Below are 16,006 nucleotides of genomic sequence, written 5' to 3'. Positions count from 1 at the left end.
CATTTTTTGTATTGCTTTTTAATTTGAAGAAAATACAATACTATCTAAAAAAATATTACAGAATGGTTTCACTGGATTGACATATTTTTTACACATCTTATTTCGTCACAATTTCGAATATATCGCGATTTAGCGCGATAGATCTTCAAGTAATATTGTACTTAATGGTGATGGTAATCCAAAAAAAATATCATTTTGCCATACAGTTAAAATGACAATAAAAAACACCAATTCAATTATGTATTAAAATAAAAAATAAAATAAAATAAGTTAATATAATAAATTGTAATAAAAAATTGGGTAACTAGTTCGGTTCTCAGCCTTAAAAATACCATTATCTTGAGTTAATACACAAAATGGGAATTTCAGACATACGAGAGAATAGTAAAATAAACTGTTGCGTTTCTTATATTTATATATTCACATAAAGAACGTGGGTGACGTATTTACGCTTACGGGAATCAGAACTCAACAAACAATGTTTTGCATTATTTTCGTTGCAAAACTTTTAGAGCATTACGAATGAAAATAAAAATAAAAACTAACTAAGGATCTTCGGAGAAATCATACGAAAAATATTAAATTGTATTATACAAAGGTGATAGACGTTTTCTATACATATAAAGAATTGAAAAATAAAACGAAGCAATTATCATATATAATTATATATAACGCATGCTGGTCTCAACTAGAGTTCATATAAAAGTGATTTGGGATGAAATAAAATATTTGTGAAAAAAAATATCTTCGACCTAACATTGTGTAAAAGTCATATCAATTTAAACTTTATTCAACGTTTTGTTAAATGTCACTTCTTGTTATCTTTTTTAAGTCTTTTAGACTTTGTTTATTTTCTTAAATTTGTTTTAATTCCTTAGAAGTAAATACACGTACTTATAGTTTTTTAATTAAAGATAGCTTTATTTATAGAAACAATTTAAGAGCTCTTTTAATTAATACGGGACCACCCTCAAAGACTTCTATTTATTCATTCCACTTTTAACGGTGTTTTTTTTTTTTTTGATTAAATATGGATTTTACAGTCCTGGGTTCCAATCTTGGAACAGGCCAATAAAAGTTGTTAAGCTCTTCCGCCAAGGAATTCCCAGTAGCAGTCTGGTAAAAAATGCCACTGTTCGAGCTCCCATGCCTCAGAAAGTATGTAAAGCTGTTGATCCTGTTTTTTTTTTTATAAAATTGATTGGCAGACAAGCAGTTGGCAGACAAATTTTATAAAATTTATTGGGACACCTGATGATTAGTGTTCACCGACAACATATACATATATAGACCGTGACACTGTCAGTAACCAAAAATACAATACTGACCGTATTGCCATTTGGCGGTAGAATATCTTATGAGTAAGTGGTATCTACCCAGACGGGCTTGCATAAAGGCCTGCCACCAAGTAAATTTAAGAGGTTAAGTGTATAGAAACAGAATAATATCTAATGCAGAGTCGTTAGTCCTTAATACTGGCTGCAGTGTTCAAAATTTTCATTTTAGATATAACATGAATAATATATATATGATGCTTTTTATTTGATGTCATTTTATTAACTGACGGTTTATCTTTTATGATTTATTTTATGACAAATTTCAATTTAAAAGTAAATAAACTATCCGTGGTATAATTACTGGTGGTAGGGCTTTGTGCAAGCTCGTCTGGGTAGGTACCACCCACTCATCAGATATTCTACCGCAAAACAGCAATACTTGATATTGTTGTGTTCCGGTTTGAAGGGTGAGTGAGCCAGTGTAATTACAGGCACAAGGGACATAAAATCTTAGTTCCCAAGGTTGGTGGCGCATTGGATATGTAAGCGATGGTTGACATTTCTTACAATGCCAATGTCTAAGAGCGTTGGTGACCACTTACCATCAGGTGGCCCATATGCTCGTCCGCCTTCCTATTCTATAAAAAAAAAAAAAAAGAATTATTTAATGTTTTAATTCAACATTTTTATTGCTACAATACAAAAGCCGCAACATTATCAGTATCTTTCTAATCAATATTATATCGCAACAATTGCTTTCATCTTAATTATCCGATAATTTTAATATCGAAAATGGTATGATTTGCACATACTTATTGAAATAATTGATTATTACTCGTGGGAATATGTATGAGAATGAACGTTTCATATTATTTACTATGGGACAAATCAATTGAAACAAATTTGTCGTTCATTTTTTTTCAGTTTTTAATAACTAATATTAAAAGATAATTATACAACACACTCATTAGAGTGTGTTGTGTATAGAGAATATTTTTTGTAGAGCTTTTGTAGAGTTTAAACAGCCTTCGCCGGGAAAGCAATCGGTCTAACAATTTTATATTCGACTGCATTAATACATATGCTTAAAAATATTTTTAATAAGACACTTATTCATCAACTATTGTATCAAACTTTTTGACAACTTACAGCAAAGTTTATTTCAAAAAGTTTGCCACCAACTGTGGTTGAGGACGCAAGACCAATATTATTTTGATGCAACAAAACTATTATTAAAATTTAATAATAAATGTAAGAAAAAAATCGTAAATACGTTGTCATTAAAACTATATAATATCCTGTAATAACTACAAAGTTTAATTATTTTTTTGCTCTCATGCAACATATCAAAGTTTACGTATTAAATTTTAATTAAGTAAAGTATTTTGAAACGAGGAAACTTTCCTGTTAATGTAGCACATACTTTGACATATCTTGGCTTGAGTTTAATTAGATGAGAATCTCAGCTTATAGACTTATATAATTTTAAATATAAAATCTATAATGAGCTTTATATCAAGCTTCTTATTATCTTTTAACTTGAAATATTTAGAGGCTTTCGATTTACATATTATACATTTTAAATTCACCATAATCTACAAAATTTCAATCTTAAGCATTTACTGTTACAAAAAACGTAAATCTATTTATATATTTTTATTTGCTTACTCACATTTATTGGTATATACCGTTTTTCACCGTTGCTTCTAATAGTTTATATAGTTTTAAGTAAACGTTTTGGTTGCAATTTTATTTACACAGTCCTTGAATTTGGATATAGGAACTAAAAATGTATGTTATTGACGATGATGATTGAATGGTTATTTCTATAAACACAGACTTTCAAAGCCGTGTCTTATTTAAGTTTTGTTTGTGGTGAACTATATGTTCCTTCACTTATGCGTCCAAAATATTATAAAGTTTGGTTAATCATAGGCCTCAACTCATTGACTTCAGTCCAGATAATAATAAATTAGTTGTATTTTCTTTTTTTTTAAATCAATAAAAAAGTACTTAAATTTTTATTATTACTTACATTACAATTGCGTTAATTGACAAAAAATTGGTTACAAATTAAAACTATCGATTAATTTTTTTTTTCTTTAATAAGAAACAGACTGAAAAATGACCTGATGGTAACCGCCACCTATGAATATTAGCGGTGTTATACGATAAAGAAATGAATGTCCTCTTATATAAGCTAAAATTACTTAAAATGAATGTAGAAAGTAACAAAGGAAATAATTTTTCGATTGAATTAAATTGAAGAATACAACTCACGTACAAAAACAATTCCTTCAATATATTTTAATATCTTCTAAATACTTTCCACTCTAGACTCTTAATAGATGTTGTATTGTTGTCTTTTGTTGAACGTTTTATAGTATTTTATTTTTACGAAGTGTTAAATTAAATAATTTACAATACACAATACAATTTGATTCATAAAAAAATATTATATAATATTTAAGATCAATGCACGTTAAACTAAATATAATTTAAAATATTGTATACATTAAATTTAATTGCGAATAAAGATGCAACATTACTGAATATATGTTACAAGTACTTACGACTATTTGTATCTTATAATAATAATAATGTCCTCCAGACCGATTTCGGCCACTCTCAAGAGAGATTAGCCAACTACGCAGAAGATATTATAGTGCACAAGTATGTGCGCAAACACAGGTGCAATCTCTATTCCCTAACTCTCATAATCCGATGGGACGGCTATCCGACACGACCGGAAAGAGTTCAGGCGCTGGACCAACGGCATTACGTGCTTTCTGAGGCACGGGAGTGTACACACTTCCAACTTCCAGACTCCTGGCTGCTACTGAGAATTTTCTGACAGAAAAACCCAATAACTTTTTATTTATTTTTTATAGAATAAGCGGACGAGCATATGGACCACCTAATGGTAAGTGGTCACCAACGCCTATAAACATTGGCATTGTAAGAAATGTTAACCATTGCTTACTTCGCCAATGCGCCACCAATCTTGGGAACTAAAATGTTATGTCCCTTGTGCCTGTAATTACACTGGCTCACTCACCCTTCAAACCGGAACACAACAATTCCAAGTACTGCTGTTTTGCGTAGAATATCTGATGAATGGGTGGTACCTACCCAGACGAGCTTGCACAAAGCTCTACCACCAGTATTTATTTTTATTGGCCCGACCTGGGAATTGAACCCAGGACCTCCGCATCTGCAGCCTTACGCTATCAAGCTACTAGACCAACGAGACATGTTCTAATTATGTTTTGAATAGCGTGGTAGAAAACTCTGTAAATCCTTCTTAAGAGGGCTCTTGCACATCAGTATTATATTAATAGGCTATTATTATTGTAGAATTATATAATAGTTGGTTGATTTGATTTTGTAAATAAAATTAAAGCACATAAATTAATATACATGTGTATAAAATATAAGGTCATAGTTATTATATGACCTAAAGAAGTTGGGTCAACCTGACTGGATGCGGCGCGTGCATTAAAACCATATTGAAAATTCAATTAACGCAGCGAAAGAGCTTTCAAATTTAAAAATAATTAAAAATATAATTTTAGCACAACCAATATAATTATATTTTAAATTATGTTTAACGCATATGAGGTATCGTTGATTTAAGGCCTCTACGTTCCAATTAAGCCTTTTGAGGCTACTATTAAATGAATTATTAGTTGCAAGAAGTGCCATCAGATATATAGAGATATTATTTAGGTAGAACAAAACATTATACAGAGCTTAGTTTACACCTTTTCTTCTTCTTCTGCCTAACGTTTTCCCGGCCTAGTAATGCCAGGGTCCGTTTTCCTGCCTCCACTTTGCCCGATCTAAAGCGTCCTTAGTGAGATCGTGCTCTCTCATATCACAACATCGAGCCAGCGCTTCTTGGGCCTGTCACGGGATCTAGGGCCTTCGACAACAAAGTCCAGGCATCAGTTCCCGACATAGTCTGGTGGTCTGTGACTAATGTGGTCAAACCAACGCAGATGGCTTTTCTGAAACTTATCCGGTACATCGCAAACGCCAACGAATGCGATCTAGTCACGTAATGCCACACATCCACCGCAGCATCTTCATTTCCGCGATGTGAAGTTGCTGAACGTGTCTCGCAAAAGCTGGCCACATCTTGCTGCCGTACAATAAGACTGGTCGGATGATGCACTTGTACACAAGGCCCTTTAATTTCACCGGTATCCTGCAATCACAGATTACTCCGGTGACTTCCCGCCATTTGGCCCAGGCTACGTTTATTCGAGCTTTGACGTCGTGGTCGATTGTACCAGACTCGTGCAGTACGGACCCGAGGTATTTAAACTTTTCCGTCTTGATAACGGATTCTCCGCCTATCTTTATGGGTTCAGCGTCCGTACTGCCACAGGTCATATATTCGGTCTTCGCAACATTTAGCATCAGAAAGAACACCTCTCTACTGGTTCACTTTTTGTTGTAATATCTGTTTGTCCTTATCTACCAGTGAAATGTCATCAGCATACATCATGAGCCAGGGAGATGGCTTATGGGCTTTCGCTGTGACAACGTCAAGCACTACACTGAACAGAAAAGGACTCAGAGCCGAGCCTTGGTGGACACCAACTGTGATCGGGAAAGGGTGTGTGTTGCCAACGGCGGTCCTTACTATTGATTCCGAATTATGGTACATGTCTCGGATGATGTCAATATAGATTTGTGGCAAGTTCTTCATCTTCAACAGTCAAATGCCTTCTGCAGGTCTAGATACGCCATGTACAGCGGCTTCTTCTTTTCCCTGTGGGCCTCGGCCAGTATTCTTAGGGCAAAGATGGAGTCTATGGTTCCACAGCCAGGGCGAAACCCATATTGACATTCCGAGACAGTACATTCCTGTCGGATCCTTGAATCGATTACGCGTTCGAAGAGTTTCATGGTGTGGCACATAACCTTAATACCGCGGTAGCTTTCGCAGTCTTGTACACTACCTTTGCCTTTATATACTGGAGTAATGATACTCAATCTCCAAGAGTTGGGCATCTTCCGGCTAGTAAGTATTCGGTTAAAAAGTTCAATAAATAGGTTTACACAATGAGAACCCATCGCTTTCCAATTTTCAATCGGCAAATCATCAAAGCCTACGGCTTTTCGATTCTTCATTGTACGAAGACATTTGAGTACCTCGTCAGGTGTTACCGGTTCAATAAGTCCGAGAAGTCCGTTTAGAAAGCAGTTCTGGAGGAGAGACATTACCGTGTTGTGTGCTAACTGCGTCGCAAACCAAAGTGCCATTTGAATCCTTGACACAAAGACATTTTGTAATGTCTTGTGTCACTTTCTCCCGAGTTATTGCCAAACGGAAGATAGTCTTTTGGCCTTCGTTTGTCTCAAGAGTTTCATAAAGAGGTGACAACGTCTGGTATCGGGCTTTGGCAACTGCTCATTTGTTGGCACATTTAACCATTTTATACGCATCCCGGTCTTCAGGAGATTTTGTCTCTTGCCACTTTTTAAGCTGTGTCTTTCTGACTGTGTCTCTCGAACTGCCTTCTGTACTGAGTCGTTCTACCACCACGTCTCCTTGTCGATGATGCGGCCTCCCTTCGAAGTGCCAAGCACCTGTTTTCCAATGGTGTTCACTGTTGACTGGATCCTAGACTGACTATGGCATACTTATTAGGTCACGGATTCAACACTTTCAATATTCACAGCGAATAGAATAGTTTTCCAATAACACACAAGACCAAAGTAACACATCAACTAAATTGTGCTATTTTCTCTGTATCTTTCACTGACTCACCTACCCCTCTAACCAAAAACACAGAAATTCAAATTATTATATAATATAACTGATGAGCGATTCGTACCAAGTCAGACAGCCCTGCATAAAGCCCCACTACTGAAACTACATTTGCGCTTCATTTCTCTGTAACAAATAAACATTAACGAAGCAATAACATTAGTAACGTTGTATTTGTTATCTATAAAACTTCATAACGTATTTCGAATTCCATTGTTTATATCTCAATGATTCCATCGAGACAGTACGGCATTTCATAATTTATCTCAGGAACAGTTATAAATTATGCAACAAATCCACGAACGCGATACCTTTTGTTTCCCGACATTGAACATTGTTTTGTACTTGATTAGCATCGTAATGATTACTTGCTCTATTTCATGGTAATCTGTAGTACGTGAGAGAAAGCTGATACTTACGGAAGAAACATGAGAGGTTTTCAAAAGGTTAAATCCAAAAGCTTTCAATCTGAAATTAATAATCTTTCGAGTGAAAATATGATTCTCTTAAAAAAAATGAAATTATATGTTCAATTCTATACAACTTCGGTCTTAGTAAGAAGAATTTTTTAATTTTTCTACAATCGATGAGATATAATTTGTATTATTGTTGGTAACAAGGCAAATAAAAAAAAATGCATTGCAGACAAAATCAATGTAGCTCTGTGCATTAAAAAACCAAGTAAGCAAGCCGTAAAAGTTAATCCTATAATTTAATCTTCCATTTCACCTCTGTCAATAAATATGACTAACTTATGACCAAAACATAAATAAATAAAATTATCTTCTTATTTCTTGTCCTGACTCATCTCCATTTCCTTGTAAATTTTTAAATAGGTTGCTCTATTTCGTTTCAATACAGTTAAGCTATCATTAAACTTCACGAACTAAGTCAACGGGACTGGAACAAAAACTACGTAGCACGACAACAAAACAACAACTAAACTTGATGCTTTTAAGTCGGACATAAGAAAAGTTAAAGCGACTATACACTTTACAAGATTGTAAATCTTGAGAGGACAAACTTTTTTTGAATATCTGTACGACATTACCAATACATAAGCTATTTATAAGTACAACAAGAAAGAATAATGGATTTAATTTGTTTGTATTATGTTACATTTACATTTTACCATACTATTTGTCTTTAGTTAAGAGTATAGAATAATTTCAAGTATTTTATTATTAATAGAACATATAATATTAATGTAATGATACTTAAAACGGTAATTCGCTTACGAACGAACAGAATGAGATATTTAAATTAGATAAATTATTTACTGCGTCGCAGAATTATGCTTTCGCGTGTTTGGTAAAGTTCTACTACTTTATTGTCTGTTTTATTGATCATTACATTAGCTGGGAATTATTTTGATTTATGTTAAAGTTTTTAATGGTGTACCGCAGAACCTTTACAAATTAATTAGAGGCTTCTTGGTAACATCGAAATGCAATCAGTGTTGTAACATTAAATTAGTTGTAAATTCCGAAATTTGTATTATTATTGTTTAACTTTACTTACAATTAGTCTTAACTTTACTTTACCTAGTCTAAGTTTAGTTTTATTTTAAAGATTAATCGCTTAAATTCGTTAAAAATGTTGTAGTATATTTTATTTTTAAGGTTGTCTATCGTATATAGTCTCTAATAACATTTAGATCAGAAATAAAAAAGATCTAAAAAGGTTTACAAAATTCGATTACTCCGATTATTGAACCGAGCCATCTGATGATTGCTTTTTTAAACTATTTAAATACAAGAAAAGGTGAAGCTTCGGTTGTTGAAAATTCAAGTCAAGTACGGCTGAAGTGAACGCCTAAATGACGTAATTTCCATTTCAAATATTTACACTTGTACTTCAATAAATCCTATTCCTGTATAAATGTAGAATATATTTTATTGTATACAAACATAATAAAGACGTTATGTTTTTTTAGTTTAGTAACATGAAATTCGTTGGCATTTTACTAAAGATTAGTATAAATTTAAAACTACGTAAAGCCGTATGTTAGAGTTTTTTTTTAATTTAATCCTTTTTTATATTACTAGTAAGTTACCACACTAAAGATAGATACAATAATGTTAAGATAATCTAATCTCGTCATAAAACATAAGGGAATATTCAATTCATATGTTTTTCTGTAAAGTAGACATTTTTAAATGCAATTTTGCACTAATACTTACATCTGGTCCATCAATTAATTTAAATCTTATGTTAAAACAATATAGATTAATTAGGTACACTCTATTAAAGACTATATAATACAAATAATAATAGCAAGCTTTTAGTTTGATTTCATTAGCAGTAAGTATATCACATATTAAATGGTGCATCGAGACATTTTAGTTTATATTTAGTTACAGAAATAATAATTATAATCGGTTGCACGTAACGCTGTAAACTTTGTACCCTTCACTGCGTTCAATGAACAAAAATATATATTTTTCTTCACCATCCAGATCGGAACCAGACAAACCACTTTTATGGCTGTTTAACTGTTTGCAGTTTAACTTTAAACATTACTCGAAGCGAACAAATACTACTATAACATTACTCATCTGGCGAGTGTAAGGTTAAACTTAAGATCAATATATTTAAATAATAATGATTTTTTACGTGGAAAATATTGCTGTAAATATTTACAATAATAAAGTGAATTTTTATATTGCGACAAAAATAAAAAAGGAAAAATCATTATTTCATTTTAATTAACACAATGAATGAAAACAAAATGAAAATAAAATTCTGAATTCTCTTAACTTGTGGCTCAAAACTTTGACTCACTTTATTATTTTCCCCTCAGAATATATAATACAGCAAAGTGCACTGCCGAAAAACGTTAAGCGAAAATGGTCTTTATTATAATAGAGCAGATACGCGATTCGAATATTACTATTTATGAAATGGAAAATCGACGATAGGAAATAGGAGTATTGGAACTATCACGATCAATCTCCTGTTTTAATTATAACGTTTGATTGCAAAATGCACATTGAGTCGTTGCCTTGCTTGTGTAATTTACATTTGTATACATAATTAAAGTTATTTATGTTGGCCGAAAATTACTAACACTTTGGACATCTTCACTTTGCCCTACAATATATTTTCTTACATAATATCGTCTCCTTATTTACGATATTATTGTTTTAATTATAAATAATCAGACACAAATTATCATTACATTTACTAATATAAAAACATTTGTTATATATGGCTCCCACCAATTTGATCTTATAGTAATACTAAAAATGACATAAAAATACTATGGGAAGTACATAAGAAAGCATTTATTATAATAAACAATAATTATTACTAGATTAATACGTCACTTAGAGAATAAAATGACTTATACATACGCGTTTGAAGGACCTGGAAATAGCATATTACCTGCCCAGTCCGCCATAAACCCTCTTCACCGGCAGGCCATTCGATTATTTCTAATGTAATTATGCCACTTTGCCATAACACGGTAGACCAGCTTAATTGGTCTGTAATATGATTTATTGAGGTAGGGAAACTAAAATAAATAAGTAATCTTAATTTAATTGCCAAATTCTAATTCTTATTGAAAATATATTTTTTAAATGCTATATATCAAAAGCTAAATAAACCTATCACTTTGTAAAGTTGATTTATTTGTATTATATAATTAAGATATTTTTTTAACTTTGACGAAAGTTGTCATGCTTTTTGTACTATATTATAAGGAAACTTTTTCCTTTCAAATCTGTGTCCAAACATACCGCCGAATTTCTTTTACGACAAATTGTTGATTTTAACGTCATAACAACACTGTAGATAATAATAATAATGTTACTCAACTTTTCCAATATGAGAATCTTATGTACATAACATAATAATGTAATATAAGATTAATAATAACATACTAATGTCATACAACATTAATAGTATTAGCACATATTATCTTGTTACATATTTCATTATGATCGATTATAATTGTGACAGTTAACACAACACACATAGATATATGCATATAAAGGCACATGACAGTAGTTGTAACGGCAAAGTTTGCATTGAATTAATGAAATAATTAAACTAGGCGATTGAATAATTAACTATATTATTGAATATTAAGGAAATTCACAATGAAATTTATCAATTCTTTATGAGGTAGATTCTCATTAAAATCATATTATTTAAACATAATTTCTAAAAAAAACATTATTTATGGGTGACTTGACAAACCCAAAACGGTTGTGACCTAATTTTTATATGACCTGCAATGCAGCAACTAGCCTATACAACAAGCTAAAAGGAACTTTTATTTGCTCCGCAATTGTACAATGAAAGTTTTACAAGCGAGAGCTGATTGTATGATAGCTGTGTAAAATGGAGCGAAAAATTGACAACAGAAGTAACTAAATATATTTCTATTAAAAAGTTGTATGCTTTTATTCAAAGCACTGAATCACGAATATTTGTTGCATTACATGTAATATACAGCTTAAATATGTGTACCAATAAATCACACAATGTTTTTGACTAGACTATCCAGATACGAGTAGGTATTACACTATTCCACTAGTAAATATTTTCAAACCCCTTAATCTTAAAAATATAATTACACAGGTTTTAAAATGCAAGTTATCATACAATTTGTCTAACGAAATAATTTTGACAATATACGCAATAAATGACACAATAAATAATTTTAGCAAACTATATAAAATGTTTTTTAATGCCATGCTTTAAGGTCATATACAGAAAGCTTTCTCCGATTTCATTACATACGTGATTTAAAACTTTTTAGGCGCCGACATATATTGACAACTGAATGAAAGTAGAATACATGATTTTATTTTATTTAAAATTCACAATTACACTGTTATAAATAATATGATTAAATCGAAAGTATCATTCACAGATTGTAGTACCTTTAAACATTTAAATTAAATAATCTGCCAATTAAAATTAAATTATCTGCCAATCTGTGCTAACTCATTTTACAGTACGCCCCGCATGTTTTTACAAGCTTTTGTTTAACTTCAGCTGTTATTAGTATGTAGGTCATTAAATCTTGCACCAGAATTTTACTTGACCTTTTATTATTTATTATTGACCGTTTATGTACTTAAATTTTTATTTGTACATGACAGACTCACGGAAGGAAACTACGTCCCTCCACGCCGATCACTAGAATATAATAATAAAATAATCTTAACGATACATTTTTTATCATGTGTTTATTCAAATCTTGTACGGGTTCCGCCAAAACTACTGCTAATTGTTAAGTGTAAATGTTTTTTTTGGGTAATTTTAAAACTAATATGTCATTTATAAACATATTATATAGTCTATGTCTATTGACTGCCTTGTTAATTTAGTAGCTGGCTATAAGCCCGAAGTCCTGAGTTCTAAGCCCGGGTTGGGTCTTTAAATCATTAGGTATTTCTGTCGTAAAAGCCCGAAGTCTTACACCTGTTCATTGAATTATGAGAGAGAGGAAATAGAGAGTGCACTTGTATGCTATAATATGTCCCACACAGATAGGCAGTCTCTCTTTAGCTGCTATGACCGAAATCGAACAAGAGAAAAACAAAGTGTATATGTATCATCAATCTATAACCTGTCCATATGTATAAATTTCATTTCAATCTGTATCAGGCCATGCGATCTCGCCGAACTAATACATATTATGCGTTTTTATACTAATATCTTTGAGAGTACCGATTAAATTGTAAAGCCTAATAATTTTACAAAAAAACGCTGTCATTTTTTTATTAGGAATTGGAACGATTCATATCAAATTCCTGTCCTTACAGAAAAAAAACGTTCTAAATTTCGTTTACTTTTTCCTCTTTCTTTTTTTTTTGTGCATATGTGTAAGCCAGCCCCTTCAGACCAATGAGAGAATTCTCAATCTCCATATATATGTCACATATACATATACTATCTATATATACACATACATATCATAATATGAAAGATACATTTTAAGAAAGAGTAGTCTAGCGTGAATCAGACAAAACAAACAAAACTTACCTCTTTGTTTTATTAATATGATTTGTAGCAAAGAAATTAATTGTATACTTTAAAAAATTATAAGTTTCTAGCTTTTGTGAAGCTGGACTTACAGAGTAAATAAATTTTATCATACATTTTAGCATGAGTTTGAACTTTTGCGGACACTGAGTTAAAACATTTTTAAAATGAAACTTCCTCTCAACTAGATTATACCGTAATTTAAAAGAAAATAAAAAAATTAAATACATTCTACGAATAATGTAACATTTAAATATGTATATAAAAAGTTAATTTAAATTTAGAATTCAAGCTAAATCAAGTATCATTTTTTTTCTTAATTTATAAATTCCGCTAAAAGCCTAACGATCATACCTTAGAAACTTATCTATCATAAAATTTCACAGATGTGTAAGATAGAAAATATCTATACTTGGTTGAAAATACCTGAGTATTCGAGTATCAACACAATAGGTATAAAAAATATACTTTTCATTGTCATATTCCGGAATGAAAGGCGAATGACCGAAGCCAATACAAGCAAGAGTAGTAACATAATTCATTAAAAAGTCTACAATTCCAATGATTAATGAGATATAACCAGTATTAGCCTTAAGTTTTTCTAAGTCTATCCTATTTTTCAACGAGCGGTATGCACTTGCGAAAGCCGTAAATACTATTCAAGATACTCAACACATGCGTTATTAAAGCCATATCTTAGCTTTCTATACAATTAAATTATTTTATGGTATACACCCGCAATATAAAAAAGCGTTATTTTAACATTCTATAGTCGCATAATAAGGAAATGATTTTGATCCATAATTTTGTAAGCACTTTTATGGCTCGAAGCTCTAAATATTTAAAGCTTTATTTCTGCAGAAGCTTACAATTACATAGTTAATTTAATTGTATTTATTATTATAAAGGAAGGAAGTAAGCACAAATTCTATTTAAATAATTGTAATAGCTGGTATAACATCCAATATTCTAAGAGGTTGAAGCCAATAAAGGCGAATGCCCACTCTCCTCTCGATACAGAGTATATTGGGCCCAAAGTGGACAGCTTAAAATGAAATGATCGCTGAGCGTTTTAAAATCGTTTTTACGTTACAAGCAAAGGAAAAACATTAAATATGTTATATTTATTTCTTAATATACGAATGTGTCAGACTGAGACAAATTAAGCTTTTCTTATTGTTTTTCAGACTACAGTTGTGAAAGATAATAGGAATATGTTCATATTGTAATTATTTTTATTAAAATACTAAGTTAAGTTTTATAGAACATATGACCAAAATATCTTTTAATACAATTAAATATAGACAAGTAAATTATTATGGATAAAATAATATTACCAAATCGAGTCCTCCTGTAATTCAAATGATATTAGATTCATAATACTTTGGCTGATTATCTTATCAAAATATTATTGGCGTATCTTTTCACTATCTCTATTCAATATTCTCGAATTTTCTTTCGATTTTCTATGATTCCAAAGTACTAAAGTTTGAATTGACGCTAGATTTATTTAAATTACATATCGATCTTCGAAACGGTAATTAGTCTTGATCCCAAAGCAAAAATTGTCGTTTAAAATTAGAATAAAGTCCAAACAAAAATCCAGGTAAATGAGTGGCAAAGGAGAATTCTTATTGAGAATAAATATGTAATCGATTTATCATATTCATTACTCTACATTTACTAGCAAATATTCTTCCTGTTGGGTGGGTTTGACACTAGATTGTATAAGCAAAGTATCCAAATATTGTATTGCGATGAATGTTATATATTTATTGCAACCGATTCACATCGATAGATAATTCACCATTGTATTGAAAATGTAAAAGTGGCAAAGAAAATATTTGGACGAACAATTTTTTGATGTTTTTTAAACAAAACACTTTTATTACGTCATGATGTTTTATTTCTTATATTGTTGCTTACTTAAATGTATGTAAAATTGATATTTTGAGGTAACAAAATTAAGATATTTACTATTCCCTTCTAAAGCTAATAAGCATAACTAATATGGGAATGCCCCTTTCATAATTTTGGAATGTTGCAATATAATATCATCACCAATCTTGGTAGACCTAATTGGTATTAGTTTATAAAATGAAATATATTCATTTAATATTCATTATTTTATAATAGAATATGTAAATTATATTTTTTTAAATATTTCTGGTACAAGCTTAAAATATTTTCGAAAGCTTTTCCTAAAATGTATTACTAATATGTCTTTAAAAGAAATCTTAGCGTATATAGCAAAGAATCAAACTCACGTATAAGATAACATCTCATAATATATGCACAAGCATGATAATAAAATACCTGTCCAGACTAGAGTTGATAAATTTGTATATAGTGCGCACGTAGAAACCTAACATTTCCAAATAAATTGTAATGCGGACCTACACCGCGGTTCGCCGCGAGACACGTACAATATTACGAGTCCTGCTTGTAATCCCCGTATGAAGTTATGAAGCTTTATAAAGTAACGTTTATATTGGGCTTAGTTCTGTAATAATTTTGTTGCTTGAAAACATATGTGTAAAATGCAAATGTTTGTATAAGTGCTTTTATATATAAATATATGTATGTGAATAATTATAGTACATACAGCAAAATATATATGTTGATAATAAATATTTTGAGTCAAATTTTTATTTGTAAAGTTTTTTCATCACATTATTTAATAAAGAAAATAAAAAATTATTACCATTTAAAAATATGAATTTAATTTAAAAATTTATATTTATCGAAAACAAACCAAATTATGCTTAATTAGGTTGTTTTTTTATTTAAGATAAAGTAAAATAAACATAATCTAAAGACTTACCAATTAAATCTGGATAAAGTTACAAGGCTAATGAGAGTTGAAGCATCACGTTCCACGAAAACCTTAACAAGATTATTGTTTTTACCGCGTGAGCCTCCGCACAAGCTTTGTCGGCTAATG

The 16,006-nt window shown here is 30.9% G+C and overlaps 1 protein-coding gene across 1 annotated transcript in view; it reads right to left on the bottom strand.

Annotated features, from left to right (window-relative positions):
- The window catches only part of LOC126772307 (uncharacterized), a 45,290-nt gene extending 29,284 nt beyond the window's left edge, over window positions 1-16,006 (bottom strand). Inside the window, exon 1 of the mRNA XM_050492604.1 lies at window positions 15,887-16,006. The gene's annotated coding sequence lies outside the window, so the exon portion shown is untranslated. The remainder of the gene's footprint in view (window positions 1-15,886) is intronic.

Source organism: Nymphalis io, chromosome 12, assembly GCF_905147045.1.
Source record: "Nymphalis io chromosome 12, ilAglIoxx1.1, whole genome shotgun sequence".
Lineage (NCBI taxonomy): Eukaryota > Metazoa > Arthropoda > Insecta > Lepidoptera > Nymphalidae > Nymphalis > Nymphalis io.
Note: the sequence above shows the minus strand (reverse complement) of the source record. Positions and strands in the feature narration are given on the sequence as shown.